Consider the following 13,922-nt stretch of genomic DNA (forward strand, 5'->3'; position numbering starts at 1 on the left):
TAGTGATTAATCCAGATGCTCCACAATTCTTCAAAGCACAAGTATCTCAGCCACAACCCATATGCACTCCTTCTTCTGTTTTATAAACAGAATTTCATCTCCATCCTCAACCAACCATGAGACTTGAAACATAACCTGCCAATTATGTGGCAATGTACAGAATTGGATGGGATTAGAGATGGCTGGCTGAGTTAGGTGTGGGTGTATAGAACACATAGACAGACACCTACACAGGAATGATCTTTGCTTTCTTTTTTCCCTCTTGATTATTGAATTAAGCAACAGCCAAAATATTCAGAAACTAGTCTTAAGTAAGGAATAATGGGAAGGCCTAGAAGAATAACTCCATACACTTGAAAACATCTCTTAAAAATGAGACTATAGGTCTTTTTTTTTTTTCTTGTTGGACAAATTCACACATCACTGAAGCTAAAACTCTAAGAATTTACTAAGAGCAGAGAAAAGTATTTTCCTTTTGATAGTCTCAAAAAGAAAATGACTAAATCAGCTTATTCTCTTAATCATTTGTGTGTGTGTGTGTGTGTGTGTGTGTGTGTGTGTGTGTGTCTTATTGTCTTAAAAGCCCCAGAGGAGAGAATCTCCCTCTCTCTCATTCTTTCTCTCTGTCTCTCTCTCTCTCACACACACACACATGCATACACAATAAAATGAGGTAAGTTGAGGCAGCACTGGTATGCATTATCAAATTTTAAAATGTGATTTTTTTGGTACCCTGCATTTGAGTGTTACCAAGAGACTGTATTTTCCAGGTAACTTAAATTTTTACTTAGCAGTTTCCAAATTTTATCATATACCCTGTTTCACATCATCTGAACTCTCACCTTCTAGAAATTCACCTTCAGCCTCTGATTTGTGGCTTCTAATCTGCCGTGTATTTGGGAAATCATGTAATATACCTTGCTTTAATTGTGTCTGATACCAGATGAAAGAGAACAGGTCTGGAGTGGGGGTCTGGAGGGCTCTATGGTAACTCTCTAACAGTTCTTCATATGGCTCTAGATGATCACTTCAACTCTGAACTTTAGTTCTTTCTTCTGTAAAACATGGTTGATTGGATTCCATGGTCCCTAATCTCTTTGATAGTTCTAGGATTTGTTTTGTTTCTCCAAGACAATTTTTTTGTTGTTTTTGTTGTTTTCTGATTCCTATTTCTCTCTTTAGTTTGACAAATAAATGGCCTACTTTTGAAGTGTTATCATATTTTATTCTCTCATTTAGTGGCAAGATATTTCCTAAGAATCCTAGTAGAAAATGAAGTTTAAAAAATAGATTGTATAAGCCACATAGATTATATGTGCCATTTTAAAACATTCCATAGGTATTGATGCAAATATTTACAATAATATACTTGTATTGCCCCAGCAAATCACATTAAATCATCAAAAAATATTTGATGCTTGGATGAGGGAATGAACATGTAAGAGTAGGTCAGGTAGTATCATGTATCAGTCAAAGAATAGGATTTACATCTTAACAGGTTTTTCATCATTCTTCATTCTTCTGTCATTCTTTGTTTAGCTACAAACAGAAGCATACGTTGTCCCTTCTTTCTAAATTTAAATGTAGAGTTTTCCAGTCCATATGGACAGAGAATAATTCTTTTGATAGAAGTTATTCTGTATTATTAATTCATTTGCTAATGGGCTTTTCCTGAGTATTCCACAACTTATACTGTAAATGAGAACCTTTGTTTTGCATACATGTTAACGTATATACATGTTATATAGATATGAATATGAATGAGGAAATGACTAACAATGATCAGCAGTTTATTAAAAGGATTATTTTTTATTAAGAAGCTGTGTGCAGTGAACCTAATTTTTTTCTTTTTACACCTTCCCCTTCTATTACAGGCTGTTAAGCTCAGAGCTGAGATCGGCTAAGCAGCAGACTCAGTAACAGTAAATGAAGTGCTGTGAGCTTACATCAGACTAATTAGTCTAAGGGATAAAAAAAAAAAGAAAAAAGATGGGGGAAGGGGTTGGGAGGACTTTTCAGGTTGCTTTGTGAAAGGCAGTTTGCTTAATTAAGCCAACCACTAATTGTTAAATATTTTTCAGGCATTAACAGAGCTACTCTGAGTGTAATTAAATTTTGATTTTAGTGGTATTTGCAGGGATTAAAGTCACAATCTGCTTAGGCACTGGGGTTAGTTAATATTCACTTCACTGCCACAGCTGTCCTCCATTATAATACAAAGGACAGGAAAAGAGACAGCAGAATGGGGGTGAAGTAATGAGAAAGCTATTCATTCATCTGAACCAGCTCGTCACTCTATAGCCTTGTACAAATGGGTCTGAGCTGGATGACACACAACCAGGCATTAAATCCGATTTAATTTGATACAATAAAGGGATGTCTAAGCCCTGTGCATTTTTTTATTTTTATACATGAGACTATGGAATGGATTTTTTTAAAAAGATAATCATATGATTATCATACGTTTCCATCCAAGTGGTATTTCTGGACTTATTAACTCTACAGGGGTCCACCAGGATTGTAAACCAATTCCTGCTAAGCCATTATTTGTCCCAACTGAGCGTGAATGAACCCTGTAGAAGGTAGCAGTGACTTTAAATCCCTAGTAAAATCTAAACCGGCAGGATTAATGTTTTGAGTTCTTTTTTTTGGACTGAGACTGCAACCCCACCCCACCCCCCCAAAAAAGAGCCCAAGGGCTTATAGGCACTTAAAATGGATGAAGTTTAACATCCTGTGATTGACCAGGAACATTCCTACCACTGACTTATAATATTTCTGGGGTTTTATATGTTGTTTTGTTCTGTTTAACTTGATAGCTTTACACTTAAGCAGTGTCTCCCAATTATTACTTACTCTGAAAAGAGAAGAGGCATAGAGAGAAACCATCCTGTCATCCCTTCCAACACTAGCCCCCCCAAATAGGAATCTAACCTAGAATCTACTGTTGTTTCCTGTTTAGTGATGACATTGGCTATTGATGGTAGAATTTTCAAGATGATCCACACAGTTCAGTCCCTGCACCTGTATGGAGACCATCAGTGGTATTAGGCTCCCAGGACATGTGAAGTACCAGCCTTGGAACTAGCTTTTTGATACGACCTTGAGCTAGAGGTGTTAGTGTGAGCATTTGTCATTTACATCTGGCATTGATGAAAATCACGAAAAAAAAAGTCACCATAACCTGGAGTGCCTCTAGTGTTTACCTTGACTCTTGACATTACAATAATATATGGAGTAGTGGGGAGGGAGAGGAAAAAGGAAGGGAACTGAAGGCAGGGGAAGGAGGTCAAATCTAGTATAATTTCATCTCAAGGGAATTTGACTGCAGCATTTCTGTTTATAATGTGATAACTTCAAAGACCAAATGGTTTATATTAATCATGAGATCTCTACTGTAATTGAGTCGAATTACTCTGTGGTGAACCCTGCCATCTGAGTTTGTTCTATAACAAAAGATATTGTCTGGCTGTTTCTGCGGGCAAAGAGAAGTAGAGAGATGATGAATGGATTTTGTAGAGCAATCACCTTGAATTTCAATTCATATTCGCCCAAGTTAATTCTGGTGTTAAGATGACCCTGGTCCAAAGGACTAGGTTACTTTTTTTTAAGGGGCCTTTGATTTTTTCTCTTCACATGCGGTCCCACTCAGCGACTGGGAAACATTTCTGTTAGATAAGGCAAAGCTTCCCATTTAAAAGAGCACAATACAGTACCACGGGAAGAAATTTAACAGAGGCGATGAGCATTAACGATGCAGTCCAAATATGCTATGTAAATGGCTGGTGATGTCCCGGTTTCTTGGGTCTCTGAGTGACTAGAGGTAACAGGGAACATTCTTGTCCTACACTAGTTATGCCTCATTGCTACTTTCTGCATTGTAACCCTTTCTTCTACCCTCTAGCTTGGACTACTATCTTGGTGCTCATGTGTTCATCTCTGCCTGCTGCCCTTCCCTTCTTAGAGAGCTACAGTGTTCCTTTTCAAAACTTGTCATTTTAGCAGAGAAAAACAGCACATTTTTTTTCTCCTATTTGTGCTTAATTTTACTGAATGAGTGAATAAAACAAACAGGCAGGTCATTTTTCTCTTCGGCCTTTCTTTTGTTACATGTCCTCATCAGCATACACAATCCCAGATGAAAATGTAATTATCTACCTCATTTTGGTTGCAGTCCATGAAGCTTTCTTCTCTACTTTGCCGAGTGAGGAAGGAGTATATCTTCTCTGCTTTAAGGTATCTCACCCCTAATATATTACCCAAATAAGGATCTAAACATGAGAAACAAAGTCTCCAGTGATTTCCATGAGTAATATTCATAATGTTTACTATCTCTTTAGATGCGAAGATAAAGCCTGAAATCCCCCCTCATAATGGCACATTTCTTTTAGTCTCAAGAGACCGAAGCCTAGTTGTGTTATGCTGATTAGCCCACAATTTTCTGTTGGTTCCTGGCAAAGAGCAACTGTGGACAGTTTTAGAATGGTCATTCAGGAATGGGGTATTTCATTATTGTGTAAAAACCAAAGCTAGCTAGCTACCCACACAGAATAGATAGTGGCCATCTCTACAGCCTGTAGAAAATCGTGTTTCAGTTGAACTGAGCTACCCACACATATAAGATGTATATATAAGATATAATCTACTATATTATATAATACTATAAAATATACTATAATATACTATATGTATATATAGGATATAATATAATATATAAGATATAAAACACCCACATATAAGATGGGGTTGAAATGGCTCTGGTCTACACTGTTGAGATTCATGAAAGAAAATTTCCATCTTGTCTATGGAAACACAAGTCTGTCCAAACTATAATTTGGGCTGCCATCAAGCTATTTACTTAGCAGGTAGGGTTTGCTTGATACCATCGATACCAATTGATGTATCGGCAGTTTCTATCGGTGAGCAAGGCACTCATCAGCCAAAATACACTTGTCATTTTATTTCTGGCAAAATCGGTCTGGCAACTAAAACTTCCAAGAAAATTTTCCCTCACATTAAAAATATGGCAACCATAGAACTTTATTCTGTATCCCGCAACCACCCCCAAATTCTAAAATAAAGCAGCATGGCAGGAGTTGTTTTTATTATCATGGTAATTTGTTGGAAAAATAAAATTTATTTTAGGGTAAAACAAGCTATAAAACAAACTCAGATAATTCAAATGATTGATTCATTTTTTAAATGTCTTACTCTTTTGTGGAGCTTACCTTTTAAAAGCCTCCGCTTCTCTTCATCATCATCGATCATTCTTAATAGTCTTAAGAACACCTCTGGCAATGTTTGGCTTACTATTCTATTTCTTTTCAAAATGTTTGGTTCATACACAAAATAGGAAGTTGTTAGTATCTTTTATAAATTTACATTTGTTTGATTCTTAAAGTTCTCTAACATGATCAACTTGGAGGTAGAAGTCATTATTCTCTTGGCATGTCTGGTTTGTTAGATGATCTAAACATGCTTTGGAAGCATTTTACAAAGTTTCAGTTACAGGTTTTTATAACAGATGTGTAAGGTACTAAAATTTAGGCCAAAAACATGCAAGAAATTCTTAACAGGGTCTGACGCTAAAGCTGAATCAATTTTTAAAAAGCTGATGTTTGATTCTGACAAGATGTTTCTCTGTAGATCCTGACAGGAGAAAACAAACAAAATAAAACTCTTTCATTGTGATAACGGCACATGATGTATGTCACTTCCTGTTTTGCAACCAGGGTGGATGCGGGGGAGGGGGCCAAAGTCCCCTGTTGACTTGTGTCAGCCGTGAGGTTATTTGTGTGACACACATGTTTGAACCATGCAAAGCCTTTGCCTTCCTAACTCTAATGTCTGTGCTTACAAGACCACAGCCATTAAGTCATTGTAAACAGCACCATTTGAATCTTGCAGCCCCCTACATGATCAAGTTGGAAGAATTTAGACTGTGAGAAAAGCAAATGCTTGTTTAAACACATGTATGATATAATTAAGGGAAGGCTCTAGGGAAATCATCCCAAGCATATAAGAATCAAATAGATTCACTTTAACAAGGATAAAAATTCTATTCCGAGAGAAGCTTTTTGTGACTTTCTGAGAGATCCCACTTGAAAAAAATGGGGAGGGGTCAAGATTATAATTCATTCTAGAACTATATAGCATAAGTAAATGAACAATAAAAATGATAAATTGGGCCATAAAAAAGATTACAGAAATAATGCTTTTGCATATTGGGCATTCATTAAATTGACTTCTCAGTGTAATTACTTTAACATTTCTATTTCTGATTCAGTACAGATTTTTGGATCATTAAATTAGATAGTAAATATAATACATTTTTTCAGGAAGGTAATTTATGGTCTGAGGAATTCTTCAGTGGAAAGTGAGAATGTCTGATGACCAGACCAGCATTTTCTGTAGTAAGGTGTTAGAACTTAAAACCATTCTTTAAAACCAGTGTAAGAGACACATATTGTGTACTTCCTGCATGCGGCATTTTCTAGTAGGCTAGCACATAATTGACACATGGCAATTATTTCATATACCTCCATATTCACATAGAATTTTGTGAACACTTTCTACTTTATACATTATATATTATACAATCTGTATGTTATTTATCACAAAATAATTACCTTAGGTATGAGTTTTTATTCCCATGCAAATTGCAATAATGGTACCATCACTGCATACAAGGAACTCACGAGTTAGGAAAAAAAGCACATCCACAACTAAACAAGTATCAAAGCAGTATGAGAAAACAGATAGTTTCAATTAATTCTTTCTGGTAGAGGTAGAGGAAAGGCTTGAAGAAATGGTATTTGATCTAGGTCTTTGGAATAGTGGAATTCACCAGGCAGTGGGATAGGAAAGAACGGTCTGGGCAGGAGGACAGAATAAGACACAGGTACGTGGAAGTGCATGATCTCTGCAATCCGTTATGGAGCCTTATTAGTCCAAGAGCAGTTTGACCACCTGGGAGCTGGCTAGAAATGCAGAATCTTAAGCTCCATCCTTGAACTTCTGAATCAGAATGTGTATTTTAACAGTATCCCAAGGTTCTTTGTATGCCCACGAGTGAAATATACCTACCAGTATGGAACACTTGCATTGCTGGACTGTTGAAAAAAGGTAGACAGAAACTAGATGGGGACACAACTAGACCCTAATTCATCCTGGAGGCATGCTGGACCACCTGAGGTTTTCTGCAGAGCAGAATAACATTACAAAACCCAAGTTTCAGGGTGCTCGTACTTGTGGAAAATGATGAAGAAGGACGCTAGCTAGGACATTTTAATAAAATTTTAGGGGAAAGATCGTGATGACTCCCTGGTTTGAGGCAATGATAGTCAGAACTGAAAGAATAAGACATTTCCCAGAGAAATATTTCCGACAGGGTTGCCAGGATTTTATCGCAGCTTAAAGAAGCCACATTCAGAGATGGGAAACGGAGAAAAGGAGTTGTTTCAGGAAGTGATTAGTTTCAAGATGACCCCTGTAATATACTGTGAGTATACATTACAACTTAGGAAGGACTTCATTCATATAAAGTTTGTATGATAAATAAATGGACAGTTGTTAGAGCTCTAAAGATAGAGAGACTTCCAAACTAGGATTCCAGATTGCTCATTTACACCAATCATTTACTTACTTACTCATTCATTTAACAATGTTTGTTAAGCGTCTGACATCTGTATATACCAATTACTTATGAGCACTGCGGCAATGAGTCTGCCCACAAGGGACTTGTGTTCCAGAAGACACACCAAACCAAACAGGTAGATGAATGAGTATGTAATATAATATCAGGTGGAGATTAGTGTTCATGTTATTAAAAAAAAAATCAACAGGGTCAGAGGTCAGAGAAGGACTACCTCTGAGCCAGGTGCTCATTGACTGTAAGAAAAAAACTGAAGTATTTCGAATTGTCTTGAGGAATTCAACTACCTTTAAGCAGACATTTATTTTGTTTCATTGTTTTGCCGAAGAAATGGATTCATTATCATTTTAATGATAATACCTTACCTCTGAATGATTTCTCACAGTTTTGCATTTTCACAGATTGTCACACTGATATATATAATCCTTCTGAAGGGGAGAAGGATCAGGTTTTCCAGATAAAAAGCCCAAGTTTCAAACAGATGGAGTGACTTGGTCAAGATTACAAATCTAAACATTATGATCTTTTACTTTTCGATGACTTAGCTATTAAATAGTGAATTGTGCAATGAAGTGTTCTAAGTCTTCTAAGTGTTCAAAGCACAAAGCTTCAGGTTACACATATAAAAACATTAACCCCACTGTGGTAGATTAGACAATTGCAAAGTCTTCCCTACTGCTCCCATTGAGGAATGACGTCTAATTTTCCCCCACAAGAATCTGGATAGGTAAAATGATTTAATTGCTAATAGCTTATGGAGAAAGTGGTAAGTGATGCTCTGTGACTTTCAAAGCTAAACCTACGGAAGCCTAGAAGTTTCTGTCTTTGCTGATTACATTCCTCACTGTGGGAGGGAAACCAGCCACCAAGTAAAAAGTCAAAGTATCCAGAGACCACCCTGCTCATAGGAAGACCAAATGAGCCATGTGGAGAAACTACATGGAGGGAGATACCCAAACACTTCCAGCTGGGCCAGCCATGCCAACCCCAACAGAAGATACATGAGTGAAGAAGCCTTCAGAGGACTCCAGATGGAGCTGCCATTAGACAACAACCACATGAGAAAACCCGAGGCAGAAATGCTCAGTGGAATCCAGCCAGCCCACAGAACTGTCAGAGATATTCACAAATTATTATTTGAAGCCCTCAAGTTTTGTGGAAGTTATTTTTCACATAGAAATAAACACTGGAACACTCATTCTTTTAAAGACACATGTGATGGAATACAAAATATTATAAATAAATGGATACTGACTAAACTAGTGACTTCAAAAGTAATTTATTCTTTTATAGGAGCATCAACATAGACTTGTACATAATCAAAGGACAGTTTCTTTTTTAAGTAATGACTTTATTTTGAATTTATAATGTGTTTTAAATGTAGTACTTTGGGGGTGCCTGGGTGTCTCAGTCAGTTAAGTGTCTGCCTTCCACTCAGGTCACGATCCCAGGGTCCTGGGATTGAGTCCCACGTGCGGCTCCCTGCTTAGTGGGGAGTCTGTTCTCCCTCACTTACCCCTGCCCTTCAGCTCACCTGTGTTTTCTCTTTCTCACTCTCTCTGTTTCTCAAATGAATAAAATCTTTAAAAAAAAAAAAAAAGACTTAAAAAAAATAAATGCAACACTCTAAATGAATAACGCAGAATCAAAGAGAAATGGAAGATAAAAGAAAGTTCACAGTTTGCAGAGATTCAGAGAAACTTAGCGATAAAACTTGGAAACCTTAGGTCTCTAGATTCATTTTTTTAATCCTTGCTCAGAGATTGTTTTAAAAAATCAGTATTTCAGCAGATGATGAAATCACCATGGTATTATTTGACTACTAGATTACACTTCATACTGTCAGATGAATCCAAGTATTATATAAATTGGACCTAACACTTCAGAAAACAGTACTATTTGTTTTTCTGATATGTTGTATTAAACTATATTCTTTGGTAATTTAAAAGCAAATACACTCACAGGAAAACTAATCTATGACAATAGGAATCAGAAGAGCAGTTACCTATAGGGTGGGGAGGGTATTGAAGATCTGAGGATCTCATTGACTGTAAATTACTCCTTAGTTAATAAATATAAGAACAAAAGGAAGGGAGAGATTTTGTTCTTTCACATAAGAAAATGACTTAACTGTTTTGCCAATAGTAGTGAATGGTTTGGGCTTAAATACCCTCTTTCTCTGTTTTTCAATTATGAAATGGATGGGTGAGGTCAAGGGTGTGTACATCTGGGTTCATAAAGTAAAGCTAACAAAACCTCTCAGAGACTAGATATATGTGACCACAAAACATTAGTGTTAGAGAAGGTCTGATAAGTCATTTAATCCAACTTTGTTTCATTTTACAGATAGTCTTGGCCTTACTACTATATCCAGTAAACAGCTGGGCTCTTAAAACTTCATAGAAAATGAATATGCTGAGCCATTGGCGGAGGTGAAGAAGCCCATTTAGTCTATGAACGAATTGGGCCAAGGATGAAAATAGGTTAAAGGTGAAATTCAAGAACAGAGAAACCCAGGTAATGTCACCTTCTTTGTTTAACTAAAACATGAATTGGGTTTAAACATTCACTCTTCAAAGTCTTCTGGTGATGGACCATAGCCTCTGGACAAAGCACCTGGGTTCTGAACCTCAGTTCTGCTCCTTGCCAGCTGTGTGACTAAGTGGGAAGTTGTATAGCTCTCTGTGCCCTAATTTCCTTATATGACAATGACATGATATTACCTACCACACAGAGTAGTTATAAGGATTAAGTGGATTAGCATCTCTGGAACACTTAGAACAGTTCTTGGTGTATTACAAGTGCCCATAAGTGTTTGTTTAATAAACAAAAACAAAACAACTTTTATAATGCATCAACATCAACATCTAGTTTAGTTTCTTCAGAGGACTGAATTTCAAGAGACCTTCTTTCCTTTTTTTTTTCTTCTTACAGTAGTCTAGTCTGTTTAATTTGATATCAACTTTCTTGTTGTTATTTTAACAAATCAACCTTATCGAGTCTTTCTTTAGCATAAAATTTCCCTTTGTGGAAACGCAATACTATTTCCTTTACGTTATTTGGCCAGTTGGGGTGATACTTACTAAATGAGAGAGGAACAATAAGAACTAAACCTTGTGTGGTATAAACACAGTAAGTGCTTGCTGGGCCCCAGTTCAGCAAGTGCGGGCAAGTAAACAGACCCACCCGAGAATAGCCCAGAAGCCAGCTACTTGCAGAATACAGTGGGCATTTGTCACTGTATTTTACAGAGAGAATGAGAACTTTGCCTAATCCAGAGGTTAAAGAGTTGCGACTATACTGTGAAACTGTCATCTTAAGATACTTGGAGACTTTGCGCTATTTTCAACTTGAACTTGAGAGATCTGTGTTTTTAGTTTATAAATCAAATACTTCAATCATTCATGGAATCTCTCTTTTTCAGGAAGCATCATTAATACTAAATAGTTAAGGGGAAAAATTACAGAACATTTCTCAACAAATCTTTCATAGACACAGATTACATTTTACAGTGTCAGATGAATCCAAGGATTACATAAATTATACATAAGCCTTAACTCTCAAAGCAGCACAATTTATTTTTCTGATAGATCGTATTACGTTCTATGGCTTGGCCATTCAAAAGCAAATGTGGAAATCTAATCTATGGGGATAGAAATCAGAAGAGTGGTGACCGGGAGGGGGTTTGACTCCGAAGGGGCACAAGAGAACTATGTTAGGTTGTAGAAATGCACTCACTCTAGACTGGGGTGTACATTGCATGGGGATCGGAGTGTGACCTAGATACTCCCCACGCCCACCCCACTCCCCTGCCTTCTCCAGTGCTGGGATTGCCCACTTCCTTCTCAGTTTATCCTCTTCTTGCTCCTCGCCCCCGACCCCCTGCTGGAACTGTTCAGCAGGAACACATCAACAGTGGCCGCACAGCTTCCCCGCCTGCACACCTGGTCAGAACAGGACAGGAGTGAAATCCCTGATAAAAACATGTCTTGGAAATTGACACTGACACAAGCTGGGCCTCTCTCTGTGTTTTAAAAGTGTTCCATTGGACTGCTTCATGCTAACAGACGTTTGATGGGCGCTGTTCCGTTTCTTCTATCCCGCTCCGAGAAGTGGTAGGCCACTTGAAGACATGGCGATGACACATCGCTTGCCTGCATGGGCTAAGCGTGTGTTTCAAAGATAAATACAAAAATCTCCAACTGAAAATCATGCATTTTCATTGAGACAGCTGATTACAGCCTCACCAGCAGGCCTGTGTGTTGATCCCCCATTCAGTAACACTTGGGATGTCTTTGTTCCAGCATTTTCCAGCACTGAAAACATAATGCAGAATAAACTGCCAAATGACCGCTCTCTGCTGCTGCTGCTGCTGCTACTGCTGCTGCTGCTTCATATATCCATATATATAAAGCATATATACAGATAGATATGTATACATCTTATATATACATAGGTGAAAAATAATTGTGGAGGGGGAAAATAAAGAGAGTAGGAATATAAAAGAAGACAAGAGACATGTGGATCAAACAAATTTATATAATCTGAAATGGAGGAAACCTTTGCACATAGTTTGTGGTTTACTTTTCTTTTTAAGGAAGTGAGCAACAAAACAAAAGGAGAAAGGAAAAAAAAATGGCAATAGTGAACTCAACATTTCAGCCTAAGCTCTACCTCCCAGTGGTGGTCTGAGCCGTGCTTATGGGATATCCATGAAAATGGGTGTCACCGAGGGGAATATATTCCTGGCTATCCTCAGGACCGTCTAACCAAAACGTGCACTTTGAAGATAAAAAAGACACATTTTGCCCCACTTTAAAACAATAATCCTGCAAGGAGAAAAACGTAATGTGAGTCTTTATAAACCAGCAAGCAAGCAGTCCAAATGGGCTCAAGCATCGCTAGCTACTGCCACGTTTCATATTAGGGCCCGGATGCCCTTTTCAGGCCCCATTTCTCTGCTTTCTGCCTCTACATGGTAACCCTTGTTGTCACGCATGTGAAACTCACATGAACACGAACTGCATTCACGACGGCCACCAGTGAATTCTAAATGAGAACAGTTTAAAAATGGTTTTTTCAAGACGAGTCAACATGTTGCAAACAAGAAAGCCCTATTTTAATGTAGAAAGCAGACTGAAACACCCCAGGAAGAGGGAATCTGACTCCCTCATACTCCGTGCTATGAGGATTGGGGGGGGGGGTGCTGTCACAGCTAGGAGGCTCTCAGAGAAAGAGGGGTGGAATTCAAAGCCAACACCAGTTCCCCTGGGGTCTGTTGTAATCAGGAGACAAATGGTCTGTACTCAGTAGCATGTATTCATTCTGTTGCAAGAGGCTGCCAAAGCGAACTTTCCTACGCTTTTGTGGAAATACAGTATGAGTCTTTTTTCCCCTTTCGGGTTGCTTTAGGACAAGAATTTAAAAAAAAAAAAAAAAAGCCTACTGCTGACAAACACTGCTTTGGGCATTTGACATTGGTCTTTGATCTAGTTACTCAGACAGTTCAAAATAAACAAATTAGGTGTTTACAACAAAAGACATTCCCTTTCAGCCTGTTCAAGTGCCAAGTGGGGTGGACAGTCTCCTCAAACAGAGCTGGGAAGTATCTCCCTCCCCAGGCCATAGGGCCGGTGTTGGGATTTGATTTCCCCACAGACATTAATAAATGAGGACCCTGCCTCTGTGAATTAAAAAAATAAAGAAAACATGGGGTTGAAGGTCAACCAAGTCAAATCTATACCATCTGGAGTTGGACTGGGGACACTTTGGATAACTCAAGCTGAAGGCGTGTGCAGGGACGCCTCTTAGTTCTTCATGGGTGGTTTCGTGATGGGACCCGCACAGAAAAAGCATTCATTTTCATTTCTTGCCTGAGGACCATGGCACCCATCCAGTCCACACACCACACAGAAAAGGACAAAATCTTTATCCTATTATGTAAATTCAGCTGTTAAAGGTATTCTAACATTCCTCTCGAAAAGAGGAGGAAAATTGTGTGTCTCCATGTCATTTCTATTCATAAAAAAGAATGGTTTTGTTCCCTTGACTTAAGTGTCTGTTTTATTCCATTTGAAAACAGTACATCTTAGAAAAGAACTCTATGCCTCGATTTCTTCTTTGCGAAATGAAGTGTTTGTACTATGAGATGATTTGTTAAAAGCTTACACGGTCTATGATTAATGAAGGACACCCTATAAATAGAATGTGTAATTTGCAGCATGTTTTTCTATTAGGGGATGCCTGGGCTCTGATGTTTAGAAAAGCA

Source organism: Mustela nigripes, chromosome 12, assembly GCF_022355385.1.
Source record: "Mustela nigripes isolate SB6536 chromosome 12, MUSNIG.SB6536, whole genome shotgun sequence".
NCBI classification, from domain to species: Eukaryota; Metazoa; Chordata; class Mammalia; order Carnivora; family Mustelidae; genus Mustela; species Mustela nigripes.